The 20311-nt window shown below is 39.5% G+C and overlaps 1 protein-coding gene across 1 annotated transcript in view; it reads right to left on the bottom strand.

Moving 5' to 3' along the window:
* Positions 1-20311, bottom strand: part of JAK2 (Janus kinase 2) — a 2444284-nt gene that overhangs the window by 1796802 nt on the left and 627171 nt on the right. Inside the window, exon 3 of the mRNA XM_044060357.1 lies at positions 1652-1802. The gene's annotated coding sequence lies outside the window, so the exon portion shown is untranslated. The remainder of the gene's footprint in view (positions 1-1651; positions 1803-20311) is intronic.

Genomic DNA, 20311 nt, shown 5'->3' with positions numbered 1-20311 from the left:
TTCCGAGGCTCGGAATCAATACCCATAGGTTAATGGAATGAAGTGGACAACATCAGATCTAAATAACTTTCCTTAAGAGGAAAGCAATAAAGTAGCAACAAAAATAAGAAAATGGAATTTCATCCCCCACATGGAATTATCTGCCCAAAGAAACAGCCCAAGTCAACCTTTGATCCCAGAAAGCCTAACAGGAGCTTACACATCAGCAGCAGTAACGCTGAGAAGGGCTTTGCACCCATAGTCACAGCTCAGCTCAAGCTGCCTAAACCTCTAACTATCCCACTGGATAATCAGCATTTTGTCTTCTGCTATTTTGAATTTACACCAGCAATATCATAAGGCTATATACTACCACTCATTTTATTCCATATTCTAAAATGGTTTGTGAAAAGAACAAAATTCATGGCATCCGGGCTGCACTTGAGCACAGCTACGAACTACAACCTCTCCAAGAATGGCTACGATGTCCTGGCCTAAAATGAAAACACCACAAAATCAACTGCAGGTCATTTATGCTTAAGGCTCCAAAAGACAACACTCCTACACTTTATACTTCATTATTTACTCACTAAATGATACCACTTTAGGAATACTGGACTATAAAAGTACCTTGAAATGCATCCAGAGTAAGACGTGAAGTTTGATCCAAACATTAGCATTTTGCTTACAGAAATGAACTTTTGACACTTATACAAAGTCTGAAAATACCTTCCAATTCACAGTAAAATTGACCAAAATGACTGTATGCTTCCACTTAAAGAATTCACACAATGCTGAGTGCCAAAGGACTGTGCAAGAAGCAACAGCACACCCCAGAACACACAAACTTACAAATTAATATAGGTTTAGTGTCCACCATTACATCCCCTCGAGGAAATGCGTTAAAAATGACTTAAATTTTAAGATTTCTGCCACTTTTTTTTGCTCAATGACTCCTTTACAATAAGATATTTCCCTCTACTATCACTCCTCTTCATTAGTATACACCCTCTAGGGAACAAAGATCATTCTACTCCAGTTTAGTAGCAGTTGCTCGTGATAACAGGTTTAAGGATAGTAGGCTTCAGTCATTACATTCATGCGCTGTGCAACAATCTGACTATTTATTACAGACATATTTCACAGAGATAAATCCAAAACTGAATTAAATATTTCTTACACATACAACTAGTAATGACAATGTGGGATTCAAATAGTTTCTAAAAATAGCATTCGATCATCTATGACACACAACTGGCATATGCATGAAATTATTTTATGTCAAAACTGTGATACTCCCATTATATATTGCAGAAGTTATAAGGCAAAGTTGTCTGTAAACAACAAACGTGCACATTATACATTATTTACAGAAATGTACAATTAATGCTGCTTGTGTATAATTATCTGTGGTATCTTTTGTTTATCTTATCTGTATTCTTTATAGATTTTTCTAACTTGTCCAAATATTTTAGAGTTTTCTTTTTATTTATTTTAATGAAATGTTAGGCACATTGTACCTTCATTTATGTAACATGAATATCTGGAGCATTATTTTTTTTAACACACTAAGCCTTCAAAAAATGGATTCTGGCCATCCAGTCAGCTGGATACTCTATTTGCTAAAAGAAGTACTCAGATAAATAAAATCTTGAATAAAATAAATGCTTACTTGCAGAGCTCTGAGCAGCAGATTTAACCCAGTCAGGCACTCTTCCCACCATGGATAATACACCTTGTGCATCTCTGTAATACACCAACCACTTAGATGAATCAGCAGCAGGCAGGCTGGACCACACCTTTCTTTTTTTTTCATCTATAGCCTAGTTGTAGAAACAAGCACAGTTCAAAAAACGGCACCAACAAACACTAAAAAAATTCTCAGATTACACACACTCAAGTGGCAAAGACTATAAGGGATGCAAAACAACACACAGCAACAAAATCTAAACTCATAGATGGGATTCATTTAATACACACTTTACAGTTTATGTCAAACAAATTTTGGCACAATTTGCTAGGACATATGAGGGGGTTACTTTTGCTTCTCAGAGCAAGGTAGCAAGCAATAAAGACTGTAGTATTAAGCAGGGGAAACAAAGTTTCTTTATGGCAACAGTCTTGATAATCCAGGTCACATGAACGTTAATGTACCACACGTGCAGTGTCCTAAAATTCATTTGCCTCTAACATAATAAATACAAAACAAATACATTACCACATAATAAATACATTCCACTAATAAAGATGGAAGTCACAGAAAAATTACGTAGATACCACAATGACACCTCTATGAAAGGTCCAGCTTTTGTAACTCTTGATAATGAAACTGCAGGATTAGGATTGCTTATCAGGTAAAATTTTTCTACTCTGATTGGAAACATCCTCTTCCCAAGCATGCATCATTAACCTCCTACTCTTCAGTGTTTCGAAGCATGCATCATTAACCTCCTACTCTTCAGTGTTTCGATAACCACAATGAACAAATGGATTTAAAACTAAAACAAAAGGCAAGGACATGAAAAAGCAAGCTCCAAAAAAATAACAGCATCAAAGGTGGGCAACAGAGGGAAGGAATATTACACAAGGTGAACTTATTTTTACATTATATTATTATTATTATTATGATACACAAGCTTCATAAGAGGAGGTCCATTTTCTATAACTTTTAGGACAGAGTCCCTAGCTAATTCTCCTCAGTGGCCAGTGTCATGGTCATGAACTGTTCTACACAAAAAAAAAGACCTCAGAAAAGGAAACTCTGTTTGTTTGGGGAATGGAGCTATTAAGATTACCCTGGTTCTGAGAAGTTTAACTTTCAGGAGGAATCTTGTCAGATGAAAGGGGAGAAAATAAAATGGAGTCCATTTGACAATTTATGTGCTATGGCACCTATAACCTGACTCCTCATGTGTGGAAATCACAGAAAAGATGGTGCACGTGGTGTTTTTTTACATAAAGCAACTGAAAGCTGTGAGCCATCACAAAATTACATTGAATTTCTATGCCTGGGAAATGGCTTACTCTTGAGTTAGGGCTGCCACTAGAGATTAAAAGTAGACAAGTAACTGCCACACACTGATAGCCTCCTGACACAGATGGTAGGAATGCATGGCTCCAGGTAAATGTGTTATCCAACTAAATGGAAATGTGTGAGGGAATTCAGAAAAGCCAATGGGTTGAGAAGAACTGCCCTAATTTCCACAGTCCCAACATTCATGAGAGATTCCTGAGGTGATGGGCATTCTGAACTGTACCAAATGTAGTGCCTCCCATTTTAAAGCAGATGTATCTATAAGATTCCCTGACTGTATGCCAGGGGGGTCCTATCACCACTGTAGTTGTATTGAAAAGACCTTGGAAATTTGAACTGGACATGAAAGAAGACAAAGATTTGAAAAATTATCTTCTACTAGATCTCCACCTTGTAAAACTAGTAATATTAAACACTTGCACCAAAGACCTCAGGCTTCATCATAACATAAACAAGACCTCATGAAGAGAGATTTCTTCACAAACAATGTGAATGAAGCTTCCCTTGCAACTCAAACAGTGCAACACATTGGTCTCTCTCAAGTTCTGCCTTGATGGCTGGATGGATACCCACAAAACTACTCCGGGGATAAGCAGTAATGCACTCAATGGGCAGGGTGGCAAATCTAGACACTAAACTTTCGGGATTGCAGTCAGACTCCATATGGTCAACCAGTCCACTAGCCTACTAACAGCTTAGGTTGGGACCATGGGATACAAGCTGTTCACTGTAGAAACATCACAAGAAATATGGCATAAGGGGAAAAAAATGGAAGTAGCCATAAGATTTACCATTTCCAGAAAAGTTTCTGGTGGAATAGACAGCACTGATAAAAATTAGGCAATTACTACGCCTTCCTTACATCAGCTGACACCAAGCAGTAACTCATAGCAGAAAGACCCTGGTTATGGCAATGTGTTAAACATATCTACTGCGAGGGAAGGAAGAAGGATATCGACTGGAGATGATCTCTTCCCACTGTTTAAAAGAAGAATGTAGGACAGACAAAAAAAAAAGTTGCCTTTGCGGATCAGAAGAGGAGGACAGGGATGATGATTACTATAGTACAGCCTTTACAAACTAAGAGACAACATCAAAACAGGAAGTAGGCACTCTGCATCTTAACTAATAATCAAAAATTAGTGTGCAACAGTAGTCCATGGAGACCTAGTAATCAGCCATACATGGTGGACCAATACATCAAATTTATTGTAACTAGTTAAACACTTTCATCTGTTACACAATGGACTTCATCAGTACTACTAACTAAAACAATTAAAACCAGTTTTATAATCATCCAACACTATCATATGACTGAAAACTTCCAAAGAAAATTATACACTAATTTATCATGGAAAATACATTAATAAAAAGGTTACAAATGTATGTACCTTGTGAAAATAACTAATTACATGTTATACATTTAAATATTTTTAAAAATCACTAAAAATGCTTAAATTAAAACTCGGCAGAAAGTAGCTTTAAAACATGCTTTCTGACGTAGCATCACTCAAACCTGGATTCAAACCAGCATTTAGGAGAAGTTGCCAGCATAATTTTCTGTAGTCCAACTTGCGCCCTGTTTTATGCCAACACTGTAATAAGTCAATGGGAACAAAACACTATTTTTGGATCTGAGCTTGAACTGTATATTAAACTATACTTGTGTTTCTTGGATGATATAGTCCTAATTTGGAAGAGAAATGCTACACAATTAAAAAGAATTTGTAGACTATAGAAATCTTAGTACGGATTTTTTTAAGATTCACCTACTGCTATTCTTTGAAAGAGATTAATTACTTGGATGCACTTATTAAAGACTGGGTGTTAATGCTTACAAGTAAGAACTGTTCACATACATTATTTGAGCAACAGATACACTTAAATCACCGGGAATATCAGAAACGTGCAAAATTTGATTATGAATTCTATTTCTATTCTAATTCATAACTAATAAAGAAAACAAGGTGTGCAAAGGCAGTCCATGGAGACCCAGTAATAAACCATACAAGGTGGACCAATACACCAAATTTATTGTAACTAGTTAATACAGAAAGATGAAGAGGAGTAATTGCATTATACAGGAAAATATTTTCTTTTGAAAAAGTGGGAGGGATTCCCATTACCATCTATACTCCTGACATATTCTCAGAACCCATTTGTCTGAGATTATCTGTTGCCAAAGAGAAATGGAGAACAACATTTCCAGGAAGATTTGAAGTCCTGTTAGGTGCAAAGAGGGGGTGCTCTATAGACAGACTTTCAGATTTGGACTTATCTGGACTGTCCTTACTTTTTAAAGCTCCCTTTTTCTCAAACATCTTTACTGAATTATCAATTGTGACATAGGCAAATTTATATTCACATAAAAGTAATCAAACTATATTAATATAACATACTTCATATATATTGCTATATCTCATATAACCTAAGCAATATTACATACATTATTAAATTCCTGTTTTTTTTTAAAGAAACATCTTCATTAAACCATCACTTACTACATAGGCAATCATACATTTATATAAATGAAAACAAACCATACTGACACAATTCTAGTCGCAAGCATTTTACATCACAAACTACACATTTCCAGTTGCAAACATTATACCATCACTTATAATCTGCTCAATCTTTCTCACTCAAACATTACATAGCTCATTCAAGTCCTGCTGCCTTTTAGGCCTCATCCCTCCCTTGGATGCACTGTTCCCACAATTCCCATTTTTCCTATGTAGTTTGCACCTACCATTTTCTAAAGATCTCAATTCCAGTTATTTTATCTGTTACTATATTCACTACTTCCACTACTGTTGGTTTAGATTTTGATTTCCATTTCCTAGTAATTGCTTTTTGGCAGCTACCATTATTAGACACAGCAAGGCCTTACCATGTCTAGGCAATGCCAATTATACATCACAGCTCAGAAAAAACATCTCCCTCGTGAGACCAATTTACCCACCCAGCATCTCCTACAGTGCATCCTGCAGGCAATTCTTAAAGTACTCCAACTCACCACACTCCCAGAAAATATTTCCAAATGACCACTTTCTTCCCTTTCACACCTCCAACATTTACTATCTACCCAAGGAAAAAATTCTCTGGAGTCTACCTGAGGTATAAAAATATTTATGTAAACATTTCCAGGCAAAAATCCTAAATCTTCTAGATTTTGCTGCATATTTAGGCGACATACATATATCCCCCCCATTGTCTCTTTGTGAATTTCTTATCCAATCTCTCTTACCAAACCTTTCTAACCTTCTCTGATCGATTCTTACAGTTATTGTGCAATATATTTTATATTCTCTTTTAATTTCTTTTTTAATGGCGGTGTCTGTTCTAGATTCTATTAAAAACTCTAGCAGTGCTGCTCTTTCATTTAGGATCTCCCTATTTCTTTCTCTTTGCCTATACTCTGATAGTAATCCCTGACAGGGAAGGCAATCTCTTACCTGCAGTCCAAATAAATTCTTTGCGTCTTCCCATTCTATCATCTTTTCCTCTCTAGTTATTTGCTCCCAATACCTTTGTTCCTTTGCCAGTTTTCTCCAATAAATTCTGCCCCCTATTGCCTATTGTCTGTATCCCTAATTGCAGTCATCCCTATCGGCAGAATCTCCTTTCTCCATTCCCACGCTGGTTCAAGTTCTTAAAATACTTTCTGCTACTTCATGCATGTAATATTCTGCATGATTATTGTTATTCTCCTTAAAGACCTGCAGCCAAAATCCCAGGCTCTCCTTGTTTCTTCAGCTTCCCCAGTGTTTCATCATCCTTTTTGACTTTGAATTATAGTTTTTTTGCTTGTTCTATGTACAGGAGTCTTAACAGTTTAGCTCTGAAATATCCCTTCAATTTGGGTAATCCCAATCCACGCTGTTCTAATGGAAGAACCATCTTATCACACTTGACTACTGCAGTCTTCCCCTCCCAGATAAAGTTCTTCAGCTCTTTATTAATTGCTATCTACAACTTCTCCTCTGGTTGATAAAAATATGCCTGACCTGTGTATAAAATTAAAGGGAATAAAAATATTTTAACTGCTTGTATCTTACTATCCATATCCATATAACAAAACTTCCATTTTTTCAGTTTTTCTATTACCTTTTGCTTAGTCTCTTTCCACATAGCCTTAACTGCTACACTAGAATCATTTTTAATCCATACTCCTAAATATTTCTTTTTACCATGTCCCCATAAATATGGGTACTCCAGAAAGAGTTCATGTGTATGTACATAATTTACCGCTATTGCCTTTGTTTTATTTTCATTAATTGTGCATCCCCAAAAGATCTGAAACTGTCTCAAAACATTCCACAACACTGTAATGTCTTCTAGTTTTGTCAGGTTCAAAATAATATCTGAAAACAAAGCCATCTTTTCTTGACTACCATACCAACTACATCCTTGAATTTCTGAGTCCCTTATTTTCTTTGCCAATGGTTCTAAATATAATGCAGATAATAAAGGAGAAAGAGGACACGCTTGCCTGGTTCCTCTGCTCAAGCAGAAATTATCAGAGAGTACCCCAGCCACTTTAATGTTCACCTCAGATTCCTCATATATTTTTCTAACCAACCTTATAATTTTTTTCAAGAAATGCAAATGCTTCCATTGCCCCGCTCAAAGTCCCAGCTTACTCTGTCAAATGCTTGCTCTGCATCAAGCCCCACCAACAATGGTATTTTCTTACATTCTGCTTCGCTCTGGACCATCAATGTTCTGTTAATGTTGTCAAAGGTTTGCCTCCTCTCCACAAAACCACACTGATTCATATCCATCAGTTTTTGGCATTACTTTTGCCATTCGTCTAGCTATTATAGACACGAATCATGGTTTAGTATTGAAACGGACCTGTATGACGCTGGATCTGATGCATCTTTACCCTCTCTATGTATTACAGCTACCATTGCTTTCTTGTAGGATGCTGGTACCTTTCCTCTTAAGATGATGTTAAACAAAACCTTCCAGATATTTATCAAATTTTTTCCTCCTAGCTTCCAAACTTCCACAAGAATACCATCTATTCCTAGGGACTTTCCTGTAGATTGGTTATATATCACATTTTTTATCTCAGCTCCTCCTATCCTGTTACTCATTGAGCCTCATCTACCTCTAATCTTGGCATATTTAATGCTTCCATAAACATTTCCATTTGTATCTTTTCTTGATTTTCATATTCTCTGCTTTATACAGACTCTCACAGAATTTCTGAAATACTTCTAATACCTCTACAGGATCTTCTGTGACTTTCTTTGATATAGGCTCCCTTAAGTGTGGTGACAGCCCCTTCCAGTTTCTGTTGACTGAGCCTTTGTGCAAAAAGTTTTTGTGCTCTAGTGTTAATTACCAAAAAACAGTTGCTTAACAGCAATCATTCTAAGCTTGTGCATATAACCAAGGCAATCTCTTTTTTTCTGCCTAACATTCTGCAGTTGAGCCTCTTCTTGCTCTGTGAGATTCCCCTTATCCTGCAATACTTTCACATTTGTCAGTCCCTCTAAATAATTATTGGTACTTCTTAAACATTTTATTTTCACCTTATTTTAAGCTCCAACTTAATTTTATCTCACTCCCTAGCTATATTTTCAGAAGAAATGTATATCCTCCCTAACAACTCATGAATAATCTCCACTATCCATTCCTTAAATTCCTCTCTTTTCAACAGAGAGATGGGAAAGCACCAATGTCTCATTTTTTATTTTATTACCCTGTGTTTTTATTTTAGCCATTATCGGCGTATTATCTGAAATAGTTATTGGGTGGGTATCAAGACCTTCAATTAAATGTACATGCTCCTGTGAAATGTAAATTCTGTCTAGCCTAGCCCAGTTTTTATATCTTACGGAATAATATATAAATTCACTCAGCTCCTGTTACTGAATTCACATCTTCTACACCAAATATTTTCATGTCTTGAAAAAACTACCCTCCTTTGTTAGATTTTCCCTTCTGGGGCCCCCCAGACACATCTTCACTGCTGCAAAAAAGTTCCAGTCCTCACCTATAAGTAATATTTCTTGCTGAAAACTGATTATTTCTCCCAGAATTGTCTTAAGCTCCATTACAGCAGTTTTAGGTGGAATGTAAATACACGCCAGTGTAATCCTCCTCCGTTGCCAGTAGTCCCTTAGAACTACAAAACTGCCATTATCTTTTTTTTATCTTTTTCAATCACTAGCTCCTCTTGCAATTAATACAAGTACTCCTCTTTTCCTTTATCCCAGGTATTCTGCTGAATAACCACCCTGAAAGCCTTTCTTTGCCAAATTCACGTTTAGTTCTAAGCATGTCTCCTGTAACATAGCTATTTAAACTCTACATTTTAATATTGTTAAATACAAACAAGCAAGAGTATTGATTTGTGAGGCCATTTACATTTAAAGACATTAAAGCATCATTGTATTAAAAACGTATTCCCACCTTTTATGTATAACACCTTTTTTGTTAAATGTCTAGTTCCAGCTTTTGTGTTACATGCATAGACTGTTTGGTAGGTTGAACTTTTATACAGTTGTTTCTTGTCATATCCATTTGAGCCTATGTGACTTTTCATAAAAACTTTTGTTGAAAGCCCTCATACAAAACAAACACACCCTAACATTCCCTTAAAACCTATTAACTTAACACCAATACACAAAACTATGTACACCTTGAAATACTGAAGTTTACCCTCTTAAATGGAAAAAAAATTCCCAAACTGACAGCCACACACAGACTTGAGTTAACATAAAAGAAAGGTCATCCATGTTAAGACACATGGTGTAGCCTGTGTTTCTACTAAGTGTTGATTGCTTTTGTCTTATCTTTATAGCTCTCCAAGCTGGGAAAATCCCTGAATGTTTTCAGAGAACATTAACTAACCTTGGGAAAGCCCCTGAATGCTTTTAGAGAACATTATCTACTTTGGGAAAACTTTTTAGAGGCCCCTTGTCATTACTTTTGAATGTCTGCTTATTTTGCTTTTTATAAAAGGATGCAGAGGTAACTGTAAAGCCTTTAACAAACTTGGAGAAGGAAGGCCAAAATTCCCTGAATCAGTTTCCTTCACAAATCAGACTTTTTTATGACCTCAGCAGCAGATGGTCCAAAAGCATCCTTTCTATCTAAAGAACAGTTTAAAATTTCTTGTTCAATCCTCTAGTAGATTCTGAGTATGTAACCAAGAAAATGTTCATAACAGTTTCAATAGAAGCTGCTCTGGAAGAGGCATCAGCTGAATCATAAACACAATTTCATTATTCATATTTTTCTTCAGAACAGGGAAAAAGGTGGCTATAATGTTCCTCATACCTCTCAGTCTATTAGTGCAAGCAATCTGGACAAAATCTAAAATAATGTGGTCAAATGCCTAAAAACAGGGATAGATTTTAAATACTGTTTTTTTGAACATAGAAAGTTACTAGAATAACAGGATTTGTATTATCATTCATTTTTTGGAGGATATCAAGTCTAAAAGTCAAATATATGTGATTATTCGGGGACTTCACTCCTCACTGATTTTCCAAAAAAAACACAAATTTTATGAAGAACAAACCAAAGATATGAGGCAAAAGTCTAGACAATTCAGATGTACAATGTTCCTCATATTCTCATAAATAAGCATAAACTTTAACAAGTGACTATACAATCTGTCTGCTTTCTCGTGGGCTGCAGGCTGGCTGTCAGGCAAGTTTACAGCCTCTAATAATGCACGCTATCCATTTCTTTAAGAACAAGAGGAAATGAATGGGTTCAGAAAATTCCAGTTGTAATAAATTACATTTTTTTCAAGGACAGCATATCATCATGTTCCCACTTACGCTACTGGTTCATTCTGGATATGGTTTCAGAAAAACAAACATTCTTCCAGGGGACTATCAGAAAGAACACTCTCAGAATCAGTCACCTGAAGAAACTACGCAGAAGTTTTCCCTCAATCATTTTCGATATCAATATACTGGTAAACTTAAGAAAATAAAGAATTCCTTTATCACTTATCAGCAACATTAGAACTATTCGGGTCAAGAGCCTGAGCTAAGCCTTGTGTTAAGCCCAAAAAATCATTCCTGCCTAAAGAAATTGAGACAGGAAAGATAAATGCTTTAACTTTCAGCTTCTTTTTGACAGGAATTTACTATGAAGTAAACCAACTTCAGTCAGGCAGATAACCAGAGGTAAGTCATCCCAGTCCACCTAGGTAGCAAAGCACTCCCTGGCTCCTTCCTTTTCTTGCATGTCATGGGCACTCAGGTGCAGTGGAGGTGTTTAACCACCAAACTATGGTGACTGAAGGGACTACACCAGAAGGAGCCACAGTAAAAGATGAATGGTCTGAAGAACCAGAAATAGACAAAGCAGAGTCATCTATTTTTGGCTGAAACAAATTTGTAGCCTGTTTTAAGAGGTAAAGGCTGTGTGAAATGATGTTCTTTTTGTGGCTGGAAGAAGGCAGAACCAAGGAACTGGTGAAATGTTCCATGGTGAACCTGAAAAAGACGCAAAAGCAATAGTCTGAGAAACAGTAAGTATTAAAGAAAGTAGTTTTTGCACCAAAAACACGATGTAAAGAACTTTAAAACAATACCCAGCCCCCCCAAAATATTTTAAGTTTTAAGTGTATAAAAACAAAGACTAAAAATTAGTTTAAACAACCTTTTTCTACAAAAATAAAAAGTTGCATTTGAGAATAAAAAGTGACGTCTTGGGATAGTCCATAAAAACTCAATTCTCTGGCTTAATTTAATTAAATTGTATAAAAAAAGTCCGATAATGAATAGTTGTGTAAAATCTTACCATAACCATAGATGTCCTCTTTTTGGTGCAGAGTTGACAGATGTGGATGAATCAACCTTGACCTGAGTATGTCCAATCAGTGAGGTAACTTGTAGTGATGACCCTTGGCTAGTTGCAGAAGAGGGAACCAATGCTGTTTTGGCCAAAAGGGAGTCAATTTCAAGATTTTGGGGTTGTCCTGCAGAATTTTCAGCAGGACATTCTGAATCAGAGGGAAGGGGGGAGGGAAATGCATAAAGAAACATCCCCTTCCATGAGAAAGAGAGAGCATCCACCTTCCAACCCTAAGGGTGAAGGACCCTGGCACAAAAAAGAGGAAGCTGCCTCTTCAGGGGGAGGCAAAGAGGTCTATTTCTGGAGTACCCCACTGGTGAACCAGAACACCTCCCTGTGAAGCATCCACTCGTGGGATTGTATCATGGATCTGCTTTAATGCATCTGCCACTGAGTTCTGAACAGAGGGGATGAAAACAGCATGGAGAGTCACTTTGTCCTGGACAGCCAGTTCCAATGCTTTTATGGCTAATCGACAAAGAAGGTAGGATTTTGTGCCCCCCTGCTTGTTTATGTACCAAAGACCGTGGTATTGTCCGTAAGGATCCTGATTGGTCCTGATAAGAACAGAGGATGAAAAGTATGCAAGGCCAGAATCAGAGCCCTCATCTCTCTGATGCTGATATTGACAGAGAAACTAAAGACCCCAAAACCTTCCTGGAAGCAAAAGTTGCTCCTCAACCAAAGTCTGAGGCATCTAAAGAGCTGCTGAGCTGGCTAGGGTACTTGAAGTGGAAGGCCACGGTTCTGAGTGGCTGCATCCACCAAAGCAACTCTGTTTTCAGGTAGGGAAGAAGAGGAATCAATACATCTAGAGGATGAGCATGCTGGGACCAACTGGTATTTAGAAACCACTGGAACTTTCTCAAGTGCAATTTTGCAAAAGGCAGCATGGGGATTGTGCAAGCCATAAACCCCAGTAGTCTCAGGAATTCCCTGGCTGTAATGGAAGGAAGAGACAAAAGGGACTCCATGAAACCCCTTAGAGAGATTACTTTTTATGAAGGCAGGAAAACCATCAACAACTCTGTTCAGAACCTACACCCTAGGAAAATGAGATCCTGGGTAGGGATTAGACTGGATTTTTTGAAAAGTATTGAAAATCCTAGGCCCTGCAGAAAGGTAATAGCTAGGGCCATGTGTTGTTTTAATAGAGCTGGGCTGCTGGGAAGGAAGAGCAGGATGTCCAAGTAGGGATAAACTTGCAGCCTTTTTACCCTTAGGTAAGCAATAGCTGAGGGTAGGCACTTTGTGAATATCCTTGGAGCAGTGGAAAGACCACAAGGCAAGGCAGAGAACTGAAAGTGCAAAGAACCCACAGAAACACATGAACGTCCTGACCTGAGGATGTATATGGATTATGCAGGTAGGCATCTTTGAGATCCAGAGATGATAAGAAGGACTGAAGAGGGACCAGGGAAATAAGTGATTGCAGAGATAGCATCCTGAAAGAAGGCACCACTAGGAAGGTATTTAAGAGGTAGAGCTCTAGTATAGGTCACCAAGGACCATCTTTTCTTGGCACAAGAAACATCCTGGAGTAGAGAACCCCTTTCTCTGTTGGTTTGGAGGAACAGCCTGAATGGTGCCTTGCTCTGAGAGTTGAGTAAGAAACAAGGGGAACAGATGATGTTGGCTGGTTGGGGGCTGAGGTATCCCCTTGAAGGGAGGAAGAGTCTTTCAAGTCATAAAGTATCTGTTTTGAATGATGGAAATAACCCAGGAATACTGAAGTGACCCAGTTTGAAAGGGAAAGAGAGCAGCAAAGAGATAAAGAAGTACGACTTGGAAGAAACACTTAGTTGTCACAGAGAACTTGGTCTGGGCTGAAAGGGCTGTTGAGGAGCAGGGGCAGCAGCAACAGACCGACTGTGGTGATCTCCTAGAAAACTTATTTGGCCTATGTGCACATGAAACTGAAGTGGAGGAGCAAGCAGGCCTTCTGACAAAAGGGGTTTTGGCAGGGAAATTCCTATGGAATTTAGGGACTGGGGAAACAAGCAAGTGTTTCAAATCCTGGAGCTCCTTACCATTTTCTTTCAAGGATGTAAAAAAGTTCTGTACCTGCTGTGCCAAAACAGGCAGAGTTATCCAAAACAGCATCAAGCAATTTGGCCTTTATGTTATCAGGAAGTGACAAAAGGTGTAACCAAGAATACCTTCTGAGTACATATGCAGAAGCTGCTGCCCTGGAAGATGCCTCCACAGCATCATAACTACATTTGATGGAACTGTCATGCTACCTGAGAGGAGGCAGACAAGAGTAAGAATCTGTGATTTAGCCTCTGAATCAGGTAATTAAAAAAAAAAGAGTCTGGGAGGCCTGAGAAAGCACAGCCAGAGAGTACCTAGACATATAAGTCTAGTAATTAACAGCCCTAATAGCCAAGGTGGAAGGAGTACAGACCTTCTTCCCCAGCCTTTCCAAAATCTTTCTTTGTCAGAAGAAAGCAACTTTGTAGAAGGTGACATGCAAGAAGATTTGTGAGAAGTAATGGAGACCACAGCTGGATCAGCAGAAGAACATTTGAAAAGAAACTTGCATCATCAGGGACCTTATAAAATCCGTCAGGTCTTTTAGGGGCAGGGGTCTGGAAATCTGGGTTTTTAGATGATGATGCAAATGCATCTAAAAAGTCTGGAAGGACTAGTGGGACTGCTGAGGGGGCAGGGGCTTTCAACTGGAGAAGGTCATAGAATCTTTTTTGCTCCTCTGAAATTTGAGAAGAATCCCATTTAAAGAATTCTCTCATCTTATTAATAGTTTCCCTAAAGGAAAGCTCTTCCACAGGGGAACCTCCCCCATTAGACTCCTACTCTGGAGTTGCATATTCCAGAGGAGAAGGAATCTGGGTGGGGTACGGCAAGGAATCTTCATCAGAAGACTAATCCTCAGAGTCTGACTCAGGAATCTGATACTCAACAGCCTGTGCAGAAGGGGACACCTGAGACCCAGATGGCAACACTAGAGACAAGAAGACAGGCAAGGGGATAGTGTAAGCAGAAGCTGCAGGCCTTAACGCCATCAAGGCTTTAATGAGACCCTGTGAAAAAACATCCCAGTCTGACAGAGGTGTGGAAGGGACAGAGGAATGCTTTGTCTTCTGCTTCTTAACAGGTTTGTCTCGATACGGAGAATTCCCAGATATAGGCCTTACGTCAGAGACTTCTTTAGATGGAGGGGCAGGAGCGGTTCCAGAGTCCTCCAGAATCACAAGCCATGGTTCCCAGTTCCCTCAAGTCTGAACAGGACATCTGCATGACCTCGAAGTGGCAAGATCCACTCCCTTTACGGCTTCCCCTGAGGTACCCACGGAAGGTGACCCTACCTCTGAACATACCGTTGAGTTTTCACTAACCTCAAGGGGTACGTTGGAGGGAGTATTTGCAGGTGAAGAGGATTTGGGCCTAACTTTACTAACCCTCCTCTTCAAAGACGGCTCAGCCGAAGGAGTCCTGGAACCCTCATTGCGTCCCTAGCCAGACGTTTAAGTCTCTGATTTTCTACGTAAAGATTTAAAGCTGACAGACTATGCAACCTCTTAGGCACAAAGACCTGACATACCTCACAGCAACGACGGTTGATGGTTGTGGGAAGGCCCTAAGCAGAACAAGAAAAGTTCGTGACTATCCTTATGTGGAATTTGCCTTCCACACCTACACTTGCCCTTCCTGGATGACATTAACAACAACAAGAGACAAGTAGCAAGAAAATAAATTCCTTACGAGGTACTTATCTGAAGTTGGAAGGCGGACCAATGATATCTGACATTAGACCAAATGCAACAGTCAACCTTTCCAAATGGCGGCAAAAAAGTTCTAAGGAAGTTCTAAGGATGGTACGTGCGGGCATCCTTTTTATGGCTGACATTCTCAGACACTTTGTGCAACGTCCTACATACTGGCAGTGGCAAATAAGCTTTTGTATACAGGCCAGACATCGGATTGACTGGCGGAATACAACCCATATGTAAAGAATACTGCAACACTGGCAGCCCACTGAATACTGAAGGCGCTCTAAGAAATCTAGGGACACAGGTTTTCAGCAACCTCTCTTTTGACCACCACATTGCCACTGTGGTCAGAAAGTCCTTCTGTGTGGCACATCTTATTACCAAGGGTTTTGCGTCCAGGAAGTAAGAGGTCATCATCTCTCTCACTACACGTCCCTCATTAGGCCAGTCAGAGTATAATGCCCCATTTGGCATGTACCTCACTAGACACATGTAACAGCTGAAAAGGCCACAAAAGTATCTCACAAAGAGTATCCTAGGCCTTAAAACACATGTCCTACATGGACAGACTCAAAAAAACTACATCTATTATCATCTACTAAGAGGTGATCTCTGCTGGACCTACAAAGCCATGTCTGACCCAGCTCGGTTAGAAATGCTACATCTAAAGAAATCCCAATCCCTCTGCACCACACGCTCGAGACACCTCATTTTCATTACCACAATCAACAGAACATGCTGGAGGGACAGGTTCATAACCCAAAGACTGCCCATGCTCTCGAACAGACTTCCCATATATGTCAAGCAGAGCACCTCACTGGCCCTCTTCAAGAAATCTTGATGAGTGGATGGGAAATAGAAAGTTCATCCCGGGGATCGCTCCAGTGGCTCTACTTGATAGAAGCAATGTAACGAACGTCAGGTGGCAAGATGCCAGGGCACGTCTATGGGCTAGGCTTGTAAAGGCTCCAGGGCCATTAGCCTAGTACACACCTATGAATAGGAGAACGTAAATCAATATTGTGGAAAGTCCCCCCCACACACACACACACACTCTTTCAGAGTCTGGAAAACTTTTAGGGGCTTGGTGCCTAAACCATAGATTTTCTTCAGCTCTGCCCAAACTACCAATGGTATAGGCATGCGGACGGTGCCCTTAAGTTCCAGAGGCTGGGTGGCTGCTACATCCTATGCAAGATAGATATATAGTACAATGCAAAAAATGAAATAGTAGTCCTGTAAGTAAACTTACCATAAGAGTGCAGTAGTAGCCTAAGCTATATGGGTTTCATCTTGCACAAGATACAACAGTCCACCAGCTTCCAAAGCTTCAAGGGCTCCTTCCACATGATGAAACTGTTAAACACCTCGAGATTAGTTGACTTTTTAGAGTGGTTTGGACACAAAGCCCTTTAGAGGTCTCATGCAAATGAGAGAGAGGCAGGCTGAAGCTCTGAAAAGGACAATGCTAGGCACATAAAACAATGAAGTAATGTACTTACTATAATAATCCATCTGTGTTGCCTGTTTTCATTCTCCCTCAACCTGTGGGTTTCAGATCAGACCCTTGGATATGACTCAGCCGCTTTATAAAGCTTAGGCTCCAAAGCTCAAGCTCCTCCTCTGCCCATAATGCCTCATTTGCCTCATTGCCCCAGACTGAGTTTGCTGCCAACATATTTTCTAAGTATATAAACAAAAATGTACATAACATCAGAAAGGCGGTAGAACAAAAGTCAGGAGGTCAATAAGGAACAGAGGTTCCTATTAGCACATCAGTCAGGTTTCTTCATAAGATGGACGGGGGAAGGAGGGTGGGGAGGTTTAGGAAGAATGAAAATGGACAACACAGACAGAACATTATGGTAAGTACATAACTTCTTTATCTGATGCTGTCGTTTTTATTTATTCCTCATCCTGTGGGACAGAGTTCTCGGCTACAATAACCCAGGGTGGCCTTCATGGAAAGATATTTTGTGGCACTGCAGAACTAGAGGCAGCTCTATTTCTAGAAATAATGTCCAGCTTATAGTGGGAAATAAAGGTGTGAGAATTTGACCAAGAATTAGCTGAACAAATATCAATCGAAACTTTTGGCCAAAAGGCTTGAGAAGTTGCCATTGATCTAATGCTGTCAGCTTTTACTTGTTTGGGTAAGGTAACACCTTTAGATTCACAAACAAATGAAGCGCAGTCTCTTAACCATTTAGTCAAGGTGGTCTTGGCAACTGGTTTTCCTTTCATGACATCCGAAAAGGATATGAAAAGCTGGTCAGACTTTCTGAAAGACTTAGTTCTGTCTAAATAAAAACGCAGCTCTCTATGAACACCAAATAGATGAAGAGTACATTCCCCTTTGTTTTGATAATTGGGAAAGACGACGGGTAAGCTGATAGATTGGTTAATGTTTTTCTCTGTAGTAACTTTACACAGAAAGGACAGGTAGGTATGCAAGATTGCTCTGTCTTTATGAAAAATTAAATAAGGTTATTTGGGAGTAGAGAGGTTGCAATTCAGATACTCTTCTTACAGAAGTGATAGCAATTAAAAAAACAGTCTTCCAGGATAGGAATTTCAAATCCACTTTGTCTGAAGGTTCAAGAGAAGGATGAACTAGTGCCTGTAAAATAAGTTATGTACTCACCATAACATTCCATGTGAGATGTTCATCTCGCCTTCATTCTTTACTGATGGGTTTTGAACTGATCCATTGGCTCCGGTACGGCCGTATGCAAAGCTTGAGGTCTTCCAGTAGCTCGAGGCCAGGCCCCTATCCCATGATGCACTGTGAATTACCTCAGATCTTGTTTGCTGCGTGTACTATAACCATATAACTGAGCTATCCTCCTATGGAAAAGGAAGAAGAATTCAGCAACCAGGATGAGACGAACCTCTAGATCAACTATCAGCCAGGAGGGAGGGACGTAAGAATGAAGGTGAGATGAACAACTCACATGGAACATTATGGTGAGTACATAACTTCTTAATGTGAAGTTGTTCAATCTCGCCGTTCATTCTTTACTGATGGGTAGCTTCCCTAGCACCATCAATCTCGGGTGGCTCATGGGAGTACATTCTTCAGAACCGTAGACCCAAAGGAAGCCCTGTCCCTGGAGGCCTTATCAACTTTGTAATGAGTGATAAAGGTATGAGGTTTAGACCAAGTGGCTGCTGCACAAATGTTATCAAGGGGCAATTTGGCTTGAAATGCAGAAGATGTAGAAACTGCGCTGGTTGAGTGAGCTTTAATCTTGTGCTGTAAGGGCATATTAGCAGCTGAATAAACAAAGGTGATACAATCAGATAGCCATTAAGAAAGAGTTGTTTTAGCCACTGGTCTACCTTTTCTGGCTTCAGAGAATGAAACAAAGAGCTGGTCTGATTTCCTGATACCTTTTGTTCTATCCAAATAAAATTTGAATTGTGAACATCAAGTTTGTGCAGCATATACTCCAATTTATTGGAATGATTAGGGAAGAAAAATGGTAACTCAATGACTTAGTTGATATTAGATTCTGAACGGGTTTGTCCTAAAAGAAACTATCAGCATGGAAAATCAAACAAGGAGGGCTGATAGATAAAGCTTGAAGTTCTGACACACTGCAGGCAGAAGTAATAGCTACCAGAAAAATGCTTTTCCACGACAAATATTTGAGATCACAAGATGATGCTGGTACAAACGGGGAGAGGATTATACGAGACAGCATAAACTTTAGATTCCAAAAAGAATAAGGAGTTTTCACTGGAGGACTCATATGAAATGTTCCCTTGAGAAAAGCCTTGGATAACTTGTGGGACATTATGTTTAGCCTGTCAATTCCGAGATGAAAGTTGGATATAGCAGCCAACTGAACCCGAACTGTTGCAGTTGCCGCTCCTTGTTAGTCAAGAATTCTAGTATGGATGTCAAGGGGGCTTGGTAAGGATCAATTTTCTGCTTAGAAGCCCATATGAAAAATCTCTTCCACTTACTAAGATATAATCTTCTAGTGAACAGCTTATGAGAAGACAAAAAGATCTCTTTTGTCGTATTGGAGAAGTTATGAAGTCTGGCTATGAGGGGAACTGGAGCAGCCAAGCTGTCAGCTTCAGTGACTGCAGGGAAGGATGGAGGTCCCCCGACGGATGTCAGAAGGTCTGGAACAAGCAAGACTGGCACCATTTGCGGAAAGCCCTGTCCGCAATCTCTGTCTTGAGGGACCACTCATTTGGCAACAAGATTGCCTTGCTCAGTTTGTCTGCTATCACGTTGGATCTCCCCGGGATGTGCCTTGCCAAAAGAACACGCTGGGAGGAAATTGCTCACTGCCAAACTCTGAGGGCTTCTTGGCAAATGGGGTAAGACTTGGTTCCCCCCTGCTTGTTCAAGTACCAGACTACTGACATATTGTCTGTCTGAATTGCAATCGTTCCTAGGGGAAGTGAGTCCTGGAAGCACTCTCAACTCCAAAAGTACTGCTCTCATCTCCAGAACATTGATATGCAAATGTGACTCTTGATCCATCCATGTGTCTTGGGCAGTCTTTCCCTGAAAATGCTCCCCCACCCTATCAGGGAAGCATCCGTGGTCACAGTGGCTACTGGAGGAGGTAGAACAAAGGGACGTCCTATGGTTACGTGAAAATATGTCAACCACCACTGGAGATCTTTCTTGCAAGAGCTCGTAATTAAAATTGCGTGATCCATTGGAAGTTCCTGATAAGACCATTGAGTGAACAACAGCCATTGAAGA

Source organism: Protopterus annectens, chromosome 2.part0 (assembly GCF_019279795.1).
Source record: "Protopterus annectens isolate FY-2018-M chromosome 2.part0, PAN1.0, whole genome shotgun sequence".
Lineage (NCBI taxonomy): Eukaryota > Metazoa > Chordata > Ceratodontiformes > Protopteridae > Protopterus > Protopterus annectens.
Note: the sequence above shows the minus strand (reverse complement) of the source record. Positions and strands in the feature narration are given on the sequence as shown.